This window comes from Grammomys surdaster, unplaced genomic scaffold (genome assembly GCF_004785775.1).
Source record: "Grammomys surdaster isolate TR1022 unplaced genomic scaffold, NIH_TR_1.0 126189, whole genome shotgun sequence".
NCBI lineage: Eukaryota > Metazoa > Chordata > Mammalia > Rodentia > Muridae > Grammomys > Grammomys surdaster.
The window spans coordinates 5,030,586-5,046,316 of record NW_021620995.1 but is presented as its reverse complement, the minus strand read 5'-3'; positions in this window follow the sequence as shown (position 1 = coordinate 5,046,316).

The window sequence follows — 15,731 nt, the reverse complement described above, 5'->3', positions numbered from 1 at the left end:
TGGTGTCATTTATGTTAATGGCACCACTCCATAGAACCATACCAGTATTGTCCTATACAAATTCACAATGCCAGTTAAAATATCCTAATAATTGATCATTTATTAGAGTTATATAAATGGTTTTCTGTAAAAGAAGAGTAAATAAACTCTTCCATTTTAAAAACTTTGGGGAACCTCAAACTATTTCAAAATAATGCATGTTTTTAAAACATTAAATGAGAAAAAAAGAAAATTTACTTGTACTTCCTGAAGAATAAGGGAAAAAAAGACTATGAAACAACACCTCTGAGTACCTTGCTCCAGTCTGAGCACTCACAATTTAGCCTGCCAAATTTCATGCAGGTGATTGATCTTTTCTCAATCACCATCATTGGAAGACCACACTCCAATAGTTTCCCCTGGAACGCTCCTATTCCCTGGATAATCACATTAGACACTTATCTTTTTCTTTCTGATTAGCAGTTCTCTGCACTATACTTTATCTCTGTCACCATATCTCTCAATAACTTGAAACATCTGAGAATTTACATTATTTACAAAGGAACAGGCATTTTGACACTTGTTATTAAATGTTGGAGAAGTCTTTGAAGATGTTGCATTAATATGTTCAGTAAGCTATTATTATGCAAAAAAGGTAATAGAAGTCAAAATCGTACATTCCCTTAGGCCTGGCTGCGATAGATGTTGACAGTCTATCCCACAGATGCCGTTATAACATTATCTAGCTCGTGTTTTAGATTTCTTATATTTAATAAATCTTATATTTAAAAAACCTAAAGGTTAGTGCATCATTTGATAATATGTAGTAATCTAAGACAGTCATGTACAATTCCCATCCAGTAGCCATTTGAATTGCCCTGACACAATGTATGTAGATGGACAGTAAAACACGGTACAGTGAGTGAGTACAGGTGACCACGTCACTTGTTCTTACTCCTATTTATGACTTTGGAACCTGTGTAAAACAACACAAACAGCTATATAAAACATTTCTATTTTATGAAGAAATTTTACTAGGTATCGATTACAAACTGTATACTCAATTACAAATGGTATGCTCAATTAACATAGTTTTATGCTATGTGGAAAAGAATCTTATGAAATTCACAAGCTGAGATCCAAAAGTTGGAAACTATAAAACCAGCATTAAGGAATCATTTGAGTATAGATTCCAAAGAGAAATTCAAGGCTGTAAGTACTAAATCACCTCTATTCTACCAAAACCACTTTCATCTTTTGTACCACATGGCTAACTTACGAATGTTTCTCTAAACTTAGTGTCTGTTTCAAAACTTGTTTTGGCCCAGAAATGTTCAAAACTGAAAGTTTGTAGATTTATTTGGTAAACAAGTCACACAAGTAACAAGTATGTTTCCTTCAGTATAGTTTGTACTTATTAATCTCAATGTTAACAAGTTGCCAGATATGGAAACTAGTCTTCACTGAATTGAAAAACTATGTCTCCTTGACTGCATAGATCACAGAAAATTTGAGCTAGATTTTCATTTTACGTAATTTATTGATTGTTCCATGGCAAATCTATCTTATAAAAGCAATCTAAAGTATTTGCTAATTTTTTGCAATTAAAGAGATCATGAATATAATGCAGCAGCATGATGTCACATGTAATAGAAAAGCAGTCAGTGTTAGGAAGCTGAAGTAGGCACGAAGAATTGAGAAGTTTTATTGCTGACAATGGCAGCTGCAAAAAACCAGTCAGTGATGATCATTAAGTAATAAACATAGAGAAGAAAGCATTTACCAGATTAATAGGCACTTACTAAGTCTCAATGAATATGTTGATTTTTTCCAGCAATGGAATCACATGTATTATAGCTCTTGTAATTAGAATAGAGTCAATTAAGTTTACAATAATGCCTTGTTAATCTCTAAAGTCCATCTGTCTTCTGAATAGACCAAATAGGTAAGTAGAAAGGGTCTGGGTAATAATCATTATCCCTGAATCTTTAAAGTTTCTAATGATGCCACTAATCTCTGTCACCCTTCTAAGAATGCATTGTGTAGCAGGCACTTGAACGTTTTTGTCATTATGAAGCAAGTCTGTTGACCCCTTTTGGTGAACTTTGACACCATATTTCTCACTTCAAAGATCAGGAAGCCCGTGTCTTGATTTTATGCATAGCTAAGCAAACCTATCCCCTTTCAAGCATTATTAACGAAGTATATATTCATAGAGACAATTCATGTTTCAGTGAATCTGCTCTGGAGATGGCTGAAACCACACCTCCATTAATGATGCAGCCTTCATTAGTCCCTAGTATGACTGTTGACCAAAGTTGAGTTAGGTTCCTGTGAAATATCACTTCAAAACTGTACATCTCACAAAACTACAAACTTGATTGTTTCTCTTTCATTGATTTATTGTTGCCATAATATAAAATCACAAATTATAAATTGTGTAACTTGATATAATTATTGTTAAAAGTAAAACCAGTTTACTTTTCTGAAAGATATCCATACAATTAGTGTAATAAGGCTTGTGCTATGAATTAGCTGAAATACATAGTTCTTTATGCTCTTGTAACTAATGTAACTTGTAGTGACTTATATCAGACTTAAAGTTTACCACATTTAGAGTTTTCAGATTAGACAAGTCAGAAACAAGCACCTTACCAAGACACATAATTTTACAGCATTCATTATTATTATTAACTGTTAGAACTACAAAAATCCTAGACTTTTAAAATGAAGGCTATACATGGGTGTAAAAATAGATAAGCATATGAGCCTACATAAAGAGTCTATAAATTATCTGATAAGTATTATATTTGCTAATCTAAGCAATTATATGTGACAAAAGTATAGAAAAAAATTTACTTGAGTTTCTTTTTTTTTTCATTTAACCTAGGAAAGGCACATTAATTGCCAAAAAAATAATGGATCCAAATGAATTGTTCTGAGCTTTAAATGCCATCTGTGCCTTTTGTTATATCAGATAATTAAGTTGTCTTGGTAACTAAGATTAGAAACAACTTTCCATTATGAAAAAGAAATGAATACAATTATAAACTGATATTATATAGATATTCACAAATATGCATATGAATACTCTTGTGAATGAAGAAAATAGAAATCACCTGGCATCTACACTTGCAGTATATTGTCAAATGGATATACATTTTTACCTTAACTTGAGGTCTATAGCGTACTCTAACAATGTTACAAATTATTTTATATTCACAGTTTAAGTCCTGCTATTAGTTCAAGCTGGTTATGTTTCATCTGAGTTTGAAAGAGACACTGCACTACAAGTTGTTCAAACCTATTGATTAGGAATGTTTCCAAATCCTTTATACATATACCAATAACTACATGGATTAGTTTAAGACTCTGACCTTTTATGAGAAGACCTCTTTCAAATCAAGTTACCAGAGTCCACTCATTTGGAAAAAATATGCACATATATATATTTATATATAAGTGCGTGTGTATGTATGTTTTTGAGAATATATGCATATGTATATGTTTATGAAAATGTGTGTTATATATTTAGGTATTTCTAAAAACATATCTCATATACATATATATTATACATAAATATTTACATACACACACCTATACATATACATATATATATGTAAGCATCAGTACTCCTATTGTTCATTTTTAACTGGTGGCATGATTTTTGTGATATAATCAACCTTACTTTAATTTAGAAATAGAGTATTAGGTCTAATTAGAAAAGGTTTAAATTGTCTTTCAGCTCTTGAAAATTAAGTAGGAAAGCACGTATTTTCTTGAGCCATCAAAGTCACAGAGTTGCAATTTCAGATATAAACATCTCATTAGTTTTTGTTCTTGTTGTTATTCAACAGAATAGCATGATGACCAAGCAGTTAGTGGCTGACAAATAACTAGAAACCCAGAACCAAGATAATAGTGCCAGGTCAGGTCCCAATTTTCAGGGTTGTATTTATACAGCACCTTAGCTGTGTATTTATAACATCATAAAGTAAGAAATATCATGAGGGATGCTATGAGAAATAGCATTCATGAGAAATCTATGGGTTTAACATGTCAGTTGTATTGTCTTGAACCTTATATCTTATCAAATTAAGTATAAATCAAACTAATCTTAATATATATACCATAGAATTCTCTTTTTTATTTCTTATTTATGTATTTATTCATTTTATATTATTATTATAGCCCCATCCTACTCTCCTCCTGTCCCACCCTCACACATTCAAAATTATTTGGATGCAATTTTTACATGAAAACTACAAAAAAAAATTTACCATGTTGTGGCTATCTACGTTCTCATTTGGCTTACAGTCAAACAAAAGTTAGACCAGATTAAGTGGATGGAGTGAAGATTGTTTCCACATTTGCTTTTGTCTCGGTCCTGAAAGAGTCTCATTACTTTAAAAGTTATCTTTTCTCTTAGTGTGCAAAATTTCTAAGTGTATATAGGAAATACTCAGGTTTTCTGGAGTTTTGTTTTTGTTTGTTTGCTTGCTTGCTTGCTTGCTTGCTTGCTTGCTTTTTTATAAATGAATTTAAGAATCTCAGTAGAATATTCATAAGAAGCCATGGTTGCAATCCAGGCGAGAAACTTGACTCAATAGTCTGGTAATAGTACATTAGCACCTATTGTAGTGAAAACACAGTCACACTAGTAACTATTTTAGTTCAACAAATTACAAATAAGTAATTATTAAGTTCAACATTTGTAAATATATTGCCCCATGGCAAGAAAGGATAATATCCTGTCCAGTAAATTGTTGGCATAACTTATATTTTAATCTTTGTTTCTGTGTATGTATGTGTTGTACATATGATATGTGAGGTGTGTTGTATACATTATGAGCATGTATTTACCTCTGAGTATGTGTCTGTGTATATGTGCATATGTGGTAACCAGAGGTAACCAAGGTTGTTCTTTCCTTCTAACTCTCTCACCTGTGTGTGGCAAGCTATTTGCAAGTGCTTTCTGAGACTCTCTGTCCACCACTACTTATTTTGCTATAGAAGCTCTAGGAATATAGAGACCAACACATATGGATTTGACTGGACTCTAGGGATATGAACTCAGTTATTCACATATTGATGCAAGAGTCTCGACTACTGAGCTTTTCATAAATAATCCGTTTAGTCTGAAAAAATATATATTTACAAGTAGCATCATATGTAGTATTTATATATATGATATTTACAAATCCATGCCAACACATACAAGTTATACACACACACACACACATACATACATACATACATATATATATATATACATATATATATATATACATGTAACAACAGTTAACAAAAATGGTATCAAATTGAAAGAAATTAATATAGTTACATTTAGGAAATGGAGGAAGAAAAGAGAAAATTATAATAATGTAATTATATTATAATTTCTATAATATATAAAGAAGTCTATGAGATATATGTAGAAAAGAAATTTATTTCAAAGATGTATAAATACAAAAAAATTATTGCATTTCTTTGTCCTCTATATTTTTAATAAAAATAAGTTATTTTAACATATACTCAGGGGTGGAAATAAGGAGAATGTACCCATCTGAATATATTTAAAATAATACAAGTCACTTAATGTTGAATGGTTCACTTTATCTAAGTGATTTTCACCGGGTAAGATGTTTAAATGTTCTGATTACTTTCACATACATAAACACATTATTCATACTGGGAATTAATGTCACATACCCTCAACCTGCTATTCAATATGTTTTGGGGGAATTAGTTAATAAAGTGGAGTTAAATATCAAGATAACATTTGAACAAGCAAAACAATCATAAAAACCAACCATTTCCCAGCCAAGGCTTTGTGCTTTTACAAAGAAAGTGACCATTGTGTTAAGGCTAGATTTCAACCTTCTGTTTCCCCAAGGTAGAGTTTGTTCTTGATTTACATAAACCTAAAACCAGTTCACAAAAGAGAAAGTAATATATTGATTATTGTAGAGAGGAGTAATATACATTAAAACTGGAAAAATTTTTGTGTGAATAGATACCATATCCAGAAAATAACTTTATATATTTTCTAAACATACAATAACATGTTCTTCACTAAATATTACTAAATTTGACTTTTGATTCATTTTTTCACATCAAAAAAATCAATCACAGCCATGAAACCTTAAGAAATGTGAAGAGGCTTTGGTCTGGAATGCTTTAATCCTAGCACTAATGAGACAGAGGCAATTGGATCTATGAGTTCAAAGCCACCTTGTTGTACAGAGTGAATTTCTGACATAATTTATTTTAATCTTTATGGTTGTGTGTATGTGCATATATATATATATATATATATATATATATATATATATATATATGCACATACATGTATACATATATTTACATATATACATATGTTGTATATATGATGTATGGGGTATATTCATATATATATGAGTGTGTGTATGTGAATATATATATATCTATATATATATATAGACATTGAGTCTGCTTGTGTGTATGGATGTGTGTCTGTTTTGTATGAGTTTGCACATGTGGTGATCACCAAGGACAGCCAGAGCTACATGGAAAAATCTTGTCTCCCCCCCCAAAAAAAACAAAGAAAGAATAAAAGGGAGAAATCTGATAACTAACTCTAGGAAATATCTGAGCATATTTGATAGAATATTAATATTTATGAGGTTATGGGCTCCTTTTCTGTCTTATTTACTTAATTTTAAAGCTGAATTTTACCGTACTGATAATTTTTATCTTAGAGATGATTAAAGTTCAGATATTTTTAGCACACTCTGTGCAAGGTCAAGTCTCTCACATAAATTACTTGTTGAGACAACTGCTTCAATAGGCGTGCATATCCTTTTCAGAATCAAGCATTTATAGGAAAAATATCTAAACTTTTTAAAACCTTTTTATAACCTATGCTTTCAAACTCATGGAAAGGAGTATCCTGGTATTGTCTCATTGCACACACACACACACACAATTATTTTACTCTTCTCAGTCATAATTCCATATTGTCCCAGGTCAATATTAAGTGATAAAATTGGGAGAAGTATTTGTATATATTGCTGTTCCACATGTGTGGCAATAATACATGCACAAAAGGTCTGTATGGTGAGAAAAATAATGCCCATAAAATGCACTATGAAACAGAAAAGGAAAAAAGCCTCTAAAAATATACCATTAGTTCATTTTGTGTTGGCCGTGTACTTCTGAGCGTGGGTCTGGCCTTAAGAGTGGTTTGTATATGTAGTGAGATTCCCTTGGGGGAAACTTGTTTTTCATTTGCTAGTGGTTTTTAATAGGAGATCGCATCTGGATTATAGATGGGGCTTAAGTCCCCTTTTCCTCTGAATCCTGGAACCCATGATACAAAGAAGTTTGCATGTTGCCAGTCTCTGTGATTCATATGTGTATCATTTCTCTTGTGTTTCCTTTCTGTTCCCTTGTTTCTTAGTGTTCGCCATCATCTGTCTTTATCAGTTTTACCAACTTCTATTCCACATGGTTTCCTGAGCTATAAGGGAATGAGAATGATAGAGAAGTCCTGTTTAGGACCAAGTGAACCAAGGTTATCTGCGCATTGCCTGTCTATGGGCCCTGGATTTGTTCTCATCTATTGCAGAAGGAAGCTTTTCTGATTATTGCTCAGCATGATATTGTTCTATGAACATAGAAGAATGTCATTAGAAGTTATTTTTCAGCTAGCTTCCTTTGACACAGAGGTTCTCAACCTATGAGTTGTAACCCTTTTGGGGGTCACATATCAGATATCCCACATATCAGATATATATACTATGACATAATACTCTAACAGTAGCAATATTACAGTTATGAAGTAGCATTAATTTTATGATTAGGCAGTCACTCCAACATGAAGAACTATGTTAAAAGGTCACAGCATGAGAATGGACCACTAGTTTAGCAGAAAAATTATATTTGATTCTTCCCTAGGTCCCTCATGGACCTAGTATCAAGTTCTTGGCCATCTGAGCAGTGGTAGGATGTGTTCCATCTTGTGGAGTAGGCCTTATATTAAATTGGGTATTACATTGTTGGTCCCGCATCCTTTTTGACACGATTGTACTAGCACATTTTTCATGCAAGTAATCACTGTAGATCTAACATTTTGTACCTGGGTCGATGTCTACCTGTCTTGTTTAGTAAAGTACAGAGTACCTTCCAATACCATGAACATATATAGTGGTGCAGACCCCAGCTTAACTTCTCCATGTTCAATGAATGGTGTAAGCATGATCTTTCAGAAATAGAGTCTCACCTTCAGTTTTTGGAGACTACCAATTAGCCTTGGAAATAGCCTGAATTATTTGGGAATTCCCAACAACTTGATCAGACACCAGCAATTCCCAGAACTGGAGACATCATTGGTAGAAGATGTACTTGGTGTTCTTTCCTGTTATTTTGCAGTCCAATTAAAATTACACACACACAAACACACACACAAACACACATGTGCAGAAGAGGAAGAGACAGACACATCTTGAAGGTTCTGCCTATCATCATTTGTTCATTTATTTTAGCTACAGTTCTTTTCTAGCGTGCATTTCTGGCTTATTACACAAACAAACAAACAAGCAAGTAAATAAAAAGTATCTATAGATGTGAGAATGTATATCTGGGCCTTCAACATATCTGTTCTTATACAGCATTATGCTGCTTTTTATAGTATACCTTTAATTGTTCTTCTCTTAGATATTACATCTCTATTATGTCTTGTCAGTAGTTTCTTCTCCCTCCTCTCCTCCCAGTCTCTTCTCAACAATACCTCTCTTCTCCCCAAGATCCATTTCTTCTCTAGTTTCCTTTCAGACTATCAAACAAACATGGCATATCAACTAGCAATAAGACCAGGCTCCTCACCTCATATATTAAGACTGGATGATGCAACACAGTGGGAGAAAAAAGGTCCACAAAGAGGGTAAAAGAGCCATAGACAGCCCTTGTTCCCAATGTTAGGAGTTCTGCAAGAATACTGAGCTACACAATAATAAGATATATGCAGTGGGGCTAGGTCAAACTCATATAAACTCTCTAGTTGTCAGTTCAGTCTTTGTGAGTCTCAATGAGCCCTGATTAGTTGATTCTATGTGCCATGTTCTTGTGGCATGCTTGACGACTTTGATTACTACAGTTCTTCTTCCCTCGCTTCTGCAGGATTCCCTAAACTCAGTCTAATGTTTAGTTTTGGGTTTCTCCATCTGTATTTATCAGTTGCTGAATGAAGTCTTACTGATGATGATGATTATGCTTGGCTCTTGTATATGAGTAAAATAGATTGTAATTAGGAATCATTTAATTGCCATTTTATTTTTATTTATTTATTTACTTTGTTTGTTTGTTCATTTTATTTGCCATTCCTGTTTGGCTCTATCCTAGGGCTCTGGGCTAACTATCTTCCTGTATGTGGTCCTCCAGGTAGAGTCCTGCATGGGATCCCTCTCCTGACAGAGGTCAGAAGATGAACCAAACATTGGCTGGTCATTCCACAAGTTCTAAGCTACCTTTACCTTTGGAAATCTTGAACACATGATAAATTGTAGACCAAAGGTCTTTTGGCTGGGTTGGTGTCACAATCCCTCTACTGGAAGTCATTCCTGGTTACAGGAGATAGCCAGTTCAGGATGTCAATCCGTCATTACTAGAAGTGATAGCTGGAATTCCTGGCAGTTTCTAGTGATCTAGGTTTCTGTTTTATCCCAGACATGCCACCATTCTAGTTTTCTCTCACAGTCCTCTGTCTATCTCCTTCCCCAACCTCATTCTTTCTGTTCCCATGCCAAAAACCCCAACATACATTTGTCTGTCCTTCCGTCTACCAACTACGTCAACTTTTTTTTTAATTTTATAATTTATTTTTTCTCAAATTGTAATTCATTCACACAGGGGTTATAAAGACAGAAAGGCAGGATGTGGGGAAGGGAATGACACTGGAGTGTGGGTGTTCAGGGGCAATACAGATATCTTTCAGAACTGGGTATCAGCTGGGTGAAGGTTCAGGGGACAAGTCACTATGACTCTGCCTATGACTCACTTGTCCTTATCTAAGTTGGTATTGTCTGCCAAGGCTACCTATTTACAAGGTCTATGACTACTCAGGCTTGTAAATTTCCACAAAAGCTGCCTGTTTATATTAGCTTATATCCATCTGTTTCAATGTTTTTCCACTGAGACCCAAGACTTGGTGTTAGTATACATGTATGACAGGCCTATTGCTGATTTTTTAGGCCTATGGCTGATTTTAGACCTTCAGTGTGTAAGCATCTCTTCCCTTCTCCAAGTATAGAAGGGCTGTGGCAATTCTAAACTTGGGAAGGCAGGGATAGAGGCCTGACCTCCAGTATTTGAAGGGGACCTTGTAATGGCTCCAGTCCCCCTGTCATTGTCCAGTGAGGCATGAGGGCCATACCGATCCCGATGTCTTTTTCCTGGAGAGAGGATATTTTTTCTTTTGTTTTTATTAATCATTCCATTTGTTTACATCTCAAATGATATCCCACCTGCCAGTTTCCGCCTCCACTAGCCCTCCATCCCATGATATCCTACTTCCTGGTTACTCCTCCGCCACCCTCCATCCCACATCTGCCCTCCTCCTCCCTCAATCATTTGGTAAGTTGATATCTAGTTTCTTGACTTCTTTATGTATTTTTGATATTTGCCATCTGTCAGATATGGACTTGATAGATAGATAAATAAATAAATAAATAAATAAATCTTTTTTTTTTCTATTTTGTAGGCTGCTGTTTTGTCCTATTGGCACGGTACTTTGCCTTACAGAAGATTATCAGTTTCAGATTCAGTTCATTTTCTGTTACTGTGACTTACCTCTGTGTCTCTATCTGTCTCCAACTCTCTCTGTCTGTCTTTCTCTCAACCCTGTTTTCCACACTCAGAGACAGCCATTTTATATCCTCCTAATCAATCTCTCTCATGATATCTGCTACATTAGATTACTTGCCATTCTTTACTCCCAACATAACAAAGTCCTCCCTCCACACAAATCCTATCAGTCACTCAAATCCCAAATGCAGAGACACCAGCATAAAACACAATCATATTAAATCAACATACGTTACACACAAGTAAAAAACCTTAAAACTGGCTGTATGTCTATTATAGAGGGAAAGAATAAAAGGGAAATGAATAAACCCCTTAAAGAAATTCAAGACTACACAGTGAAAGGATAAAAGTAAAACTGTTTAAGATCTGAAAAAGGAAATAGAATCAATAAAGAAAAAGACCTGAACTCAAGTAATTTTGAAAATGAAAAATTGAGGTTTTGAAGTGGAACCACAGTGGTAAGCTTCACAAACAGAATGTAAGTTATAGAACAGAGAATCTTAGGAAATGAAGATACAATAGGAAAAAAATGAATGCATCAGTAAAAGAAGATGTTAAATATAAATAACCTTGACACAAAACATCGAAGAAATGTGGAACACTATGAAAACACTAAGAATAATAGGAATAAAGAAGATGAATTAACACAGCCTCAAAATCATAGAAAAAAATTTCCTAACTTATAGTCTAAAATGCCTTTCAAAGTACAATAAGAATGAAAACCACAATATAGATTAGACCAGAGCAGAAAAGCCCCTTGTCACAAAGTGATCAAAATATTGAATACATAGAACAAAGAAAGAATATTAAGGCCTGCAAGGGCAAAAGAAGAAGTAACATATAAAGTTAGATCTATTAGAATCAGATTGGACTTCTTTGGACTGAAATTAATGAAATAGAAACAAAGAGAAGAGTAAGAATAATCAATGAAACAGTTAGTGGTTCTTGAAAAAAATCAATCAAATCAACAAACCTTTACACAAAGTGAATAAAATTAAAAGAAAGAATATCCAAATTAAAAAAAACAAGAAGAGAAAAAGGGGCATAACCATAGACACCAAGAAAACCCACAGAATCCTAAGAATGTACTGTAAAAACATGTATTCCATCAAATTAAAATAAATTTAAAGTGTTGGGTATTTAGCTCAGTGGTAGAGTGCTTGCCTATCATTATCAGATAAGCAATTTAAACAGATGTATGAACCCTAGTAAGATAGAAGTTAGAACAGTCATTGGTTGCCCACTCCCACAATTTCTATGCCAACTTTACCATGGCACATCTTGAATATATTACAAATTGTTTGTCAAAAGCTATGGCTGGGTTGGTGTCCCAGTCCCTCCACTGGAAGTCATGCCTGGTTGCAGTAGTTGGGAAGTTCAGGTCCTGTATTTCTAGGAGTCTTAGCAAGGATCCCTCTCATAGATTTCTAGAAGTTTCCCTTGTCCTAAGTTTCTACTGGAAATGCCTTCTGATTCTTGTTGTCTCTCCCAGAATTCATTCCCTCCATCTTGGCCCCTGCTGATACCTGCTGTTCCCATCCCCAAATGCCACAAGCGATATCCATTCTATTTTCCTTTCCTCTAGAGATTCATCTATCTGTTAGTCCCCTTGTTATTAAGCATCTCCAAATCTGTGGATTAAAGCATGTTTATATTTTACCTTACAACTAGTATTTACTTATAAATGAGTAAATACCTTGTTTTTCTTTCTGGGTTTGAGTTCCCTCACTTGGGATTTTTTTCTAGATCTATTCATTTGCCTAAAATTTTCATGGTGCTCCTTTTTTTATTTTTAAATCTGAGTAAATTTTAATTGAATAAATATTCTACATTTTCTTTATCTATTCTTTGTTTGAGGGATATCCAGTTTGTTTCTAGTTTATGGACCCAGAGGCTAGATAGCCCAGAGACCTGCTATAGAACCAAACAAAGCTGTCAAAAAATGTCAATGAAATGTTTCATAATGATATCTTGCTATACTCAAAAATTGGTACCTATTCCAATTTTCATCAGAGAGGCTTCAACCAGAAACTGACAAAATGAGATGCAAGGATCCACAGACAAATATTAAACTGAGATGGAGAAATCCTTCAGGAGCGGGGGGGGGGAAGAATGGAGGGGCTATAGGTGTCAAGGACAACAAAAGAAAACCCACAGAATCAACTAACCTTGGAGGGAGATCCTGTATGTGTCTAAGTAGGACCTCTACATATGTTATAATTCTCTAGCTTGATTGAGGGTCATTTAGGTTGTTTCTAGGCCTTGCACCTAGAGGCCAGATATCCCAGAGACTATTTGGGACTCCTAACAGTATGAGTGGGATCATCTGTCTCTCCCATCCTTTTGCCTGTTTAGGGAACCTTTGTCCTCCCATTGGGTCTCCTCTTTCAATCTTAATATGAGGGAAGGTACACGATCTTATTGCACCCTGATAAGCCATGTTTGTTTGATACGCCTAGAAAGCTTATCTTTATCTAAAAGGAAATGGAAGAGTGGTGGGTGTTGAGAGTACAGAGGTGGGGTAAGTGACTGCAAGAGGAGAAGAAAGGAGAAGCTGAGGTCTGGATGCAATATATGAGAGAATGAATGAATGAATGAATGAATGAATGAATGAATGAATGAATTATTTTAAAATCAGAAAAGTTTATGTTGATGCTCATTAAATGATTTAAAAAAATAGAAACAGAAAGAACATTGCCCAATACATTTAATGAAGCCATAGTTATCGTGACATCCAAATTACATAAAGATTCAACAAAGAAAGAATTATTAAGCAGTACCCCTTTTATAATAAGCACATTCAGCAAATTAACTGAATAAAAACTTAGCTCAAAAAATTCTGGATGAGAGTGGATGTGGAGAGGAACTGGGTTGACTATGTATGGGAAGGAAACCATAAAGACAATATATTATGTGAAACCAATTTATCTTTTATAAAAGAAATCAAAGTAAAAATGTAAAATAGGAAGAAAATATTAAAATGATAACTTTGAGCCCTGTCCTCGTTTGTATTCAACTTTTGCCCCACATATTTCATACAGTTATAAGCTCATGTCTAATAGCAAAATCACTCCTGATAAAGAGTCTGGTTTAATACTGACCTTTCACATACAAAGCTTCAGTTTTTTAAGTGGACCTATTTTTAACCTCTGTCCTCTTTTACAACTGTATTAAGAGATCTGCTTAGTCATCAACTGTATATTGTCAACTATTCCCAAGCAGTATGATTGTCAAAGTTAAGGTCTAGTACAATAAACATAATATCAATAAATTCAAATGTGATACACATGTAAATAAATTCAACCCTTTATATGTACCATCTAAATCTTGTACAAAAGCATGCACCTGCCTACACTGGCTTCCAGGAGGAATTTTTATATTAAGTTTTGTGATTTCACTCAACATAGAACCTGAAATTATTCAGATATTCAACTAAACTTCTGTAGGCAATTTATGAAATGAACTATCTCTAGACTTGGTCTAGGTCATGGAAAATAGCCTGACAAAAAAATATCAGTGGAGAGCTGTACACAAATCAGGTGATTATGGCTGACTGTGATTAAAGTTTAGGGACTGAAATTTTATTAATTAAATATATTACAAAGACATTCATATAGCCCAGTACTTTTTATTATTTTTATAATTTGATTTAAACCATGTCAACTCATAGCATTCATGATAAATTAATCATTTTACTAATTTAATAAGAAAATTGACTATAAAAATATCTTTGCTTCAACTGCTAGATAAGATGACAGATGGTCAAAACCAGAAAAACTCAAAGCTCTGAGCTCTAGTGTACAAGTCACTACTCATGTGGATATAAGATTACAAAATGTAATACACTAAAGTCAAAGAAAATTTAAAAATCAATTTTCAAGTTGCACTACATGGGCTCTAAGTGCTTAATAGAAAATTATGCCCATCATGATTGAAGGCTCTACATCAAATGATTGCTAAAGAATAAAAATTAGGCTTTAAATGTAAATTAATGTTATAAAACAAGTTTTCCATTTTTCTGTACAGAGGAGTCCCTTAGTAACATATTTTTTAACAAACATGAAAGCCAACAGCAATGTTTTTGGGCAGTCAAGGACAAAGATAATAATTACCTTAATTAAGATTAACATTTAACAAAATCTACCTAATTTATGCCATAAATTAAAACTTTTTTATAACATTTGACTTAACAATGATAAATTATTTTCCCCAGAGTGCTTCTGAATAAATTCCTGTCACCAAAATGGTAGGTTGTGACTTACTCCTTCCTTTTAAATAACACAGAAAATATATTAAAATTATATGACAAAATCAAATAAATAGATTCATGAACATATACTTCTTAACATTTTAAAGGATAATTATTATAAAGGATAATAAGTTCAAGTATGTGTCCTTATACTCCCAAATTGTATATTCAATCCTTATTTCTTACCAACAAAATTGTTCTTTGAAAGGATAGAAACTATAACAGAAAACTCCAGTTAATCAAAATACAGGACTGCGGAACCCAGTTCCAATGAATACATCTACAAAACACATACACATAAGAATCAGTGGTTGGAAAGATGCTAACAGCCAGATGATCAGGAAATTTTCTGTGATGTTGTGTCTTCTAGAAATTTAAGAAAATGGACACATATTGTATCACCAACATAGTTATCTAAACATGAGTAGAATGAAAAAAAATAGACGTGTTAATGTGCTCAGGGGAAAAACCATGTGGCCTTAATCCTATACAAAGAACGAAAGGCAACTATATAATCTGAAAGTAGGAGAAATAGTCTCATCCAGAAAAGACAACAACAATTGAATATCCTAATTGTCATCCTTGACAGCATACCTGTGAGTAGTAGTATATAAATGAGGTCATATGTATTTGGGAAAACATTCATGAATATATGTACATA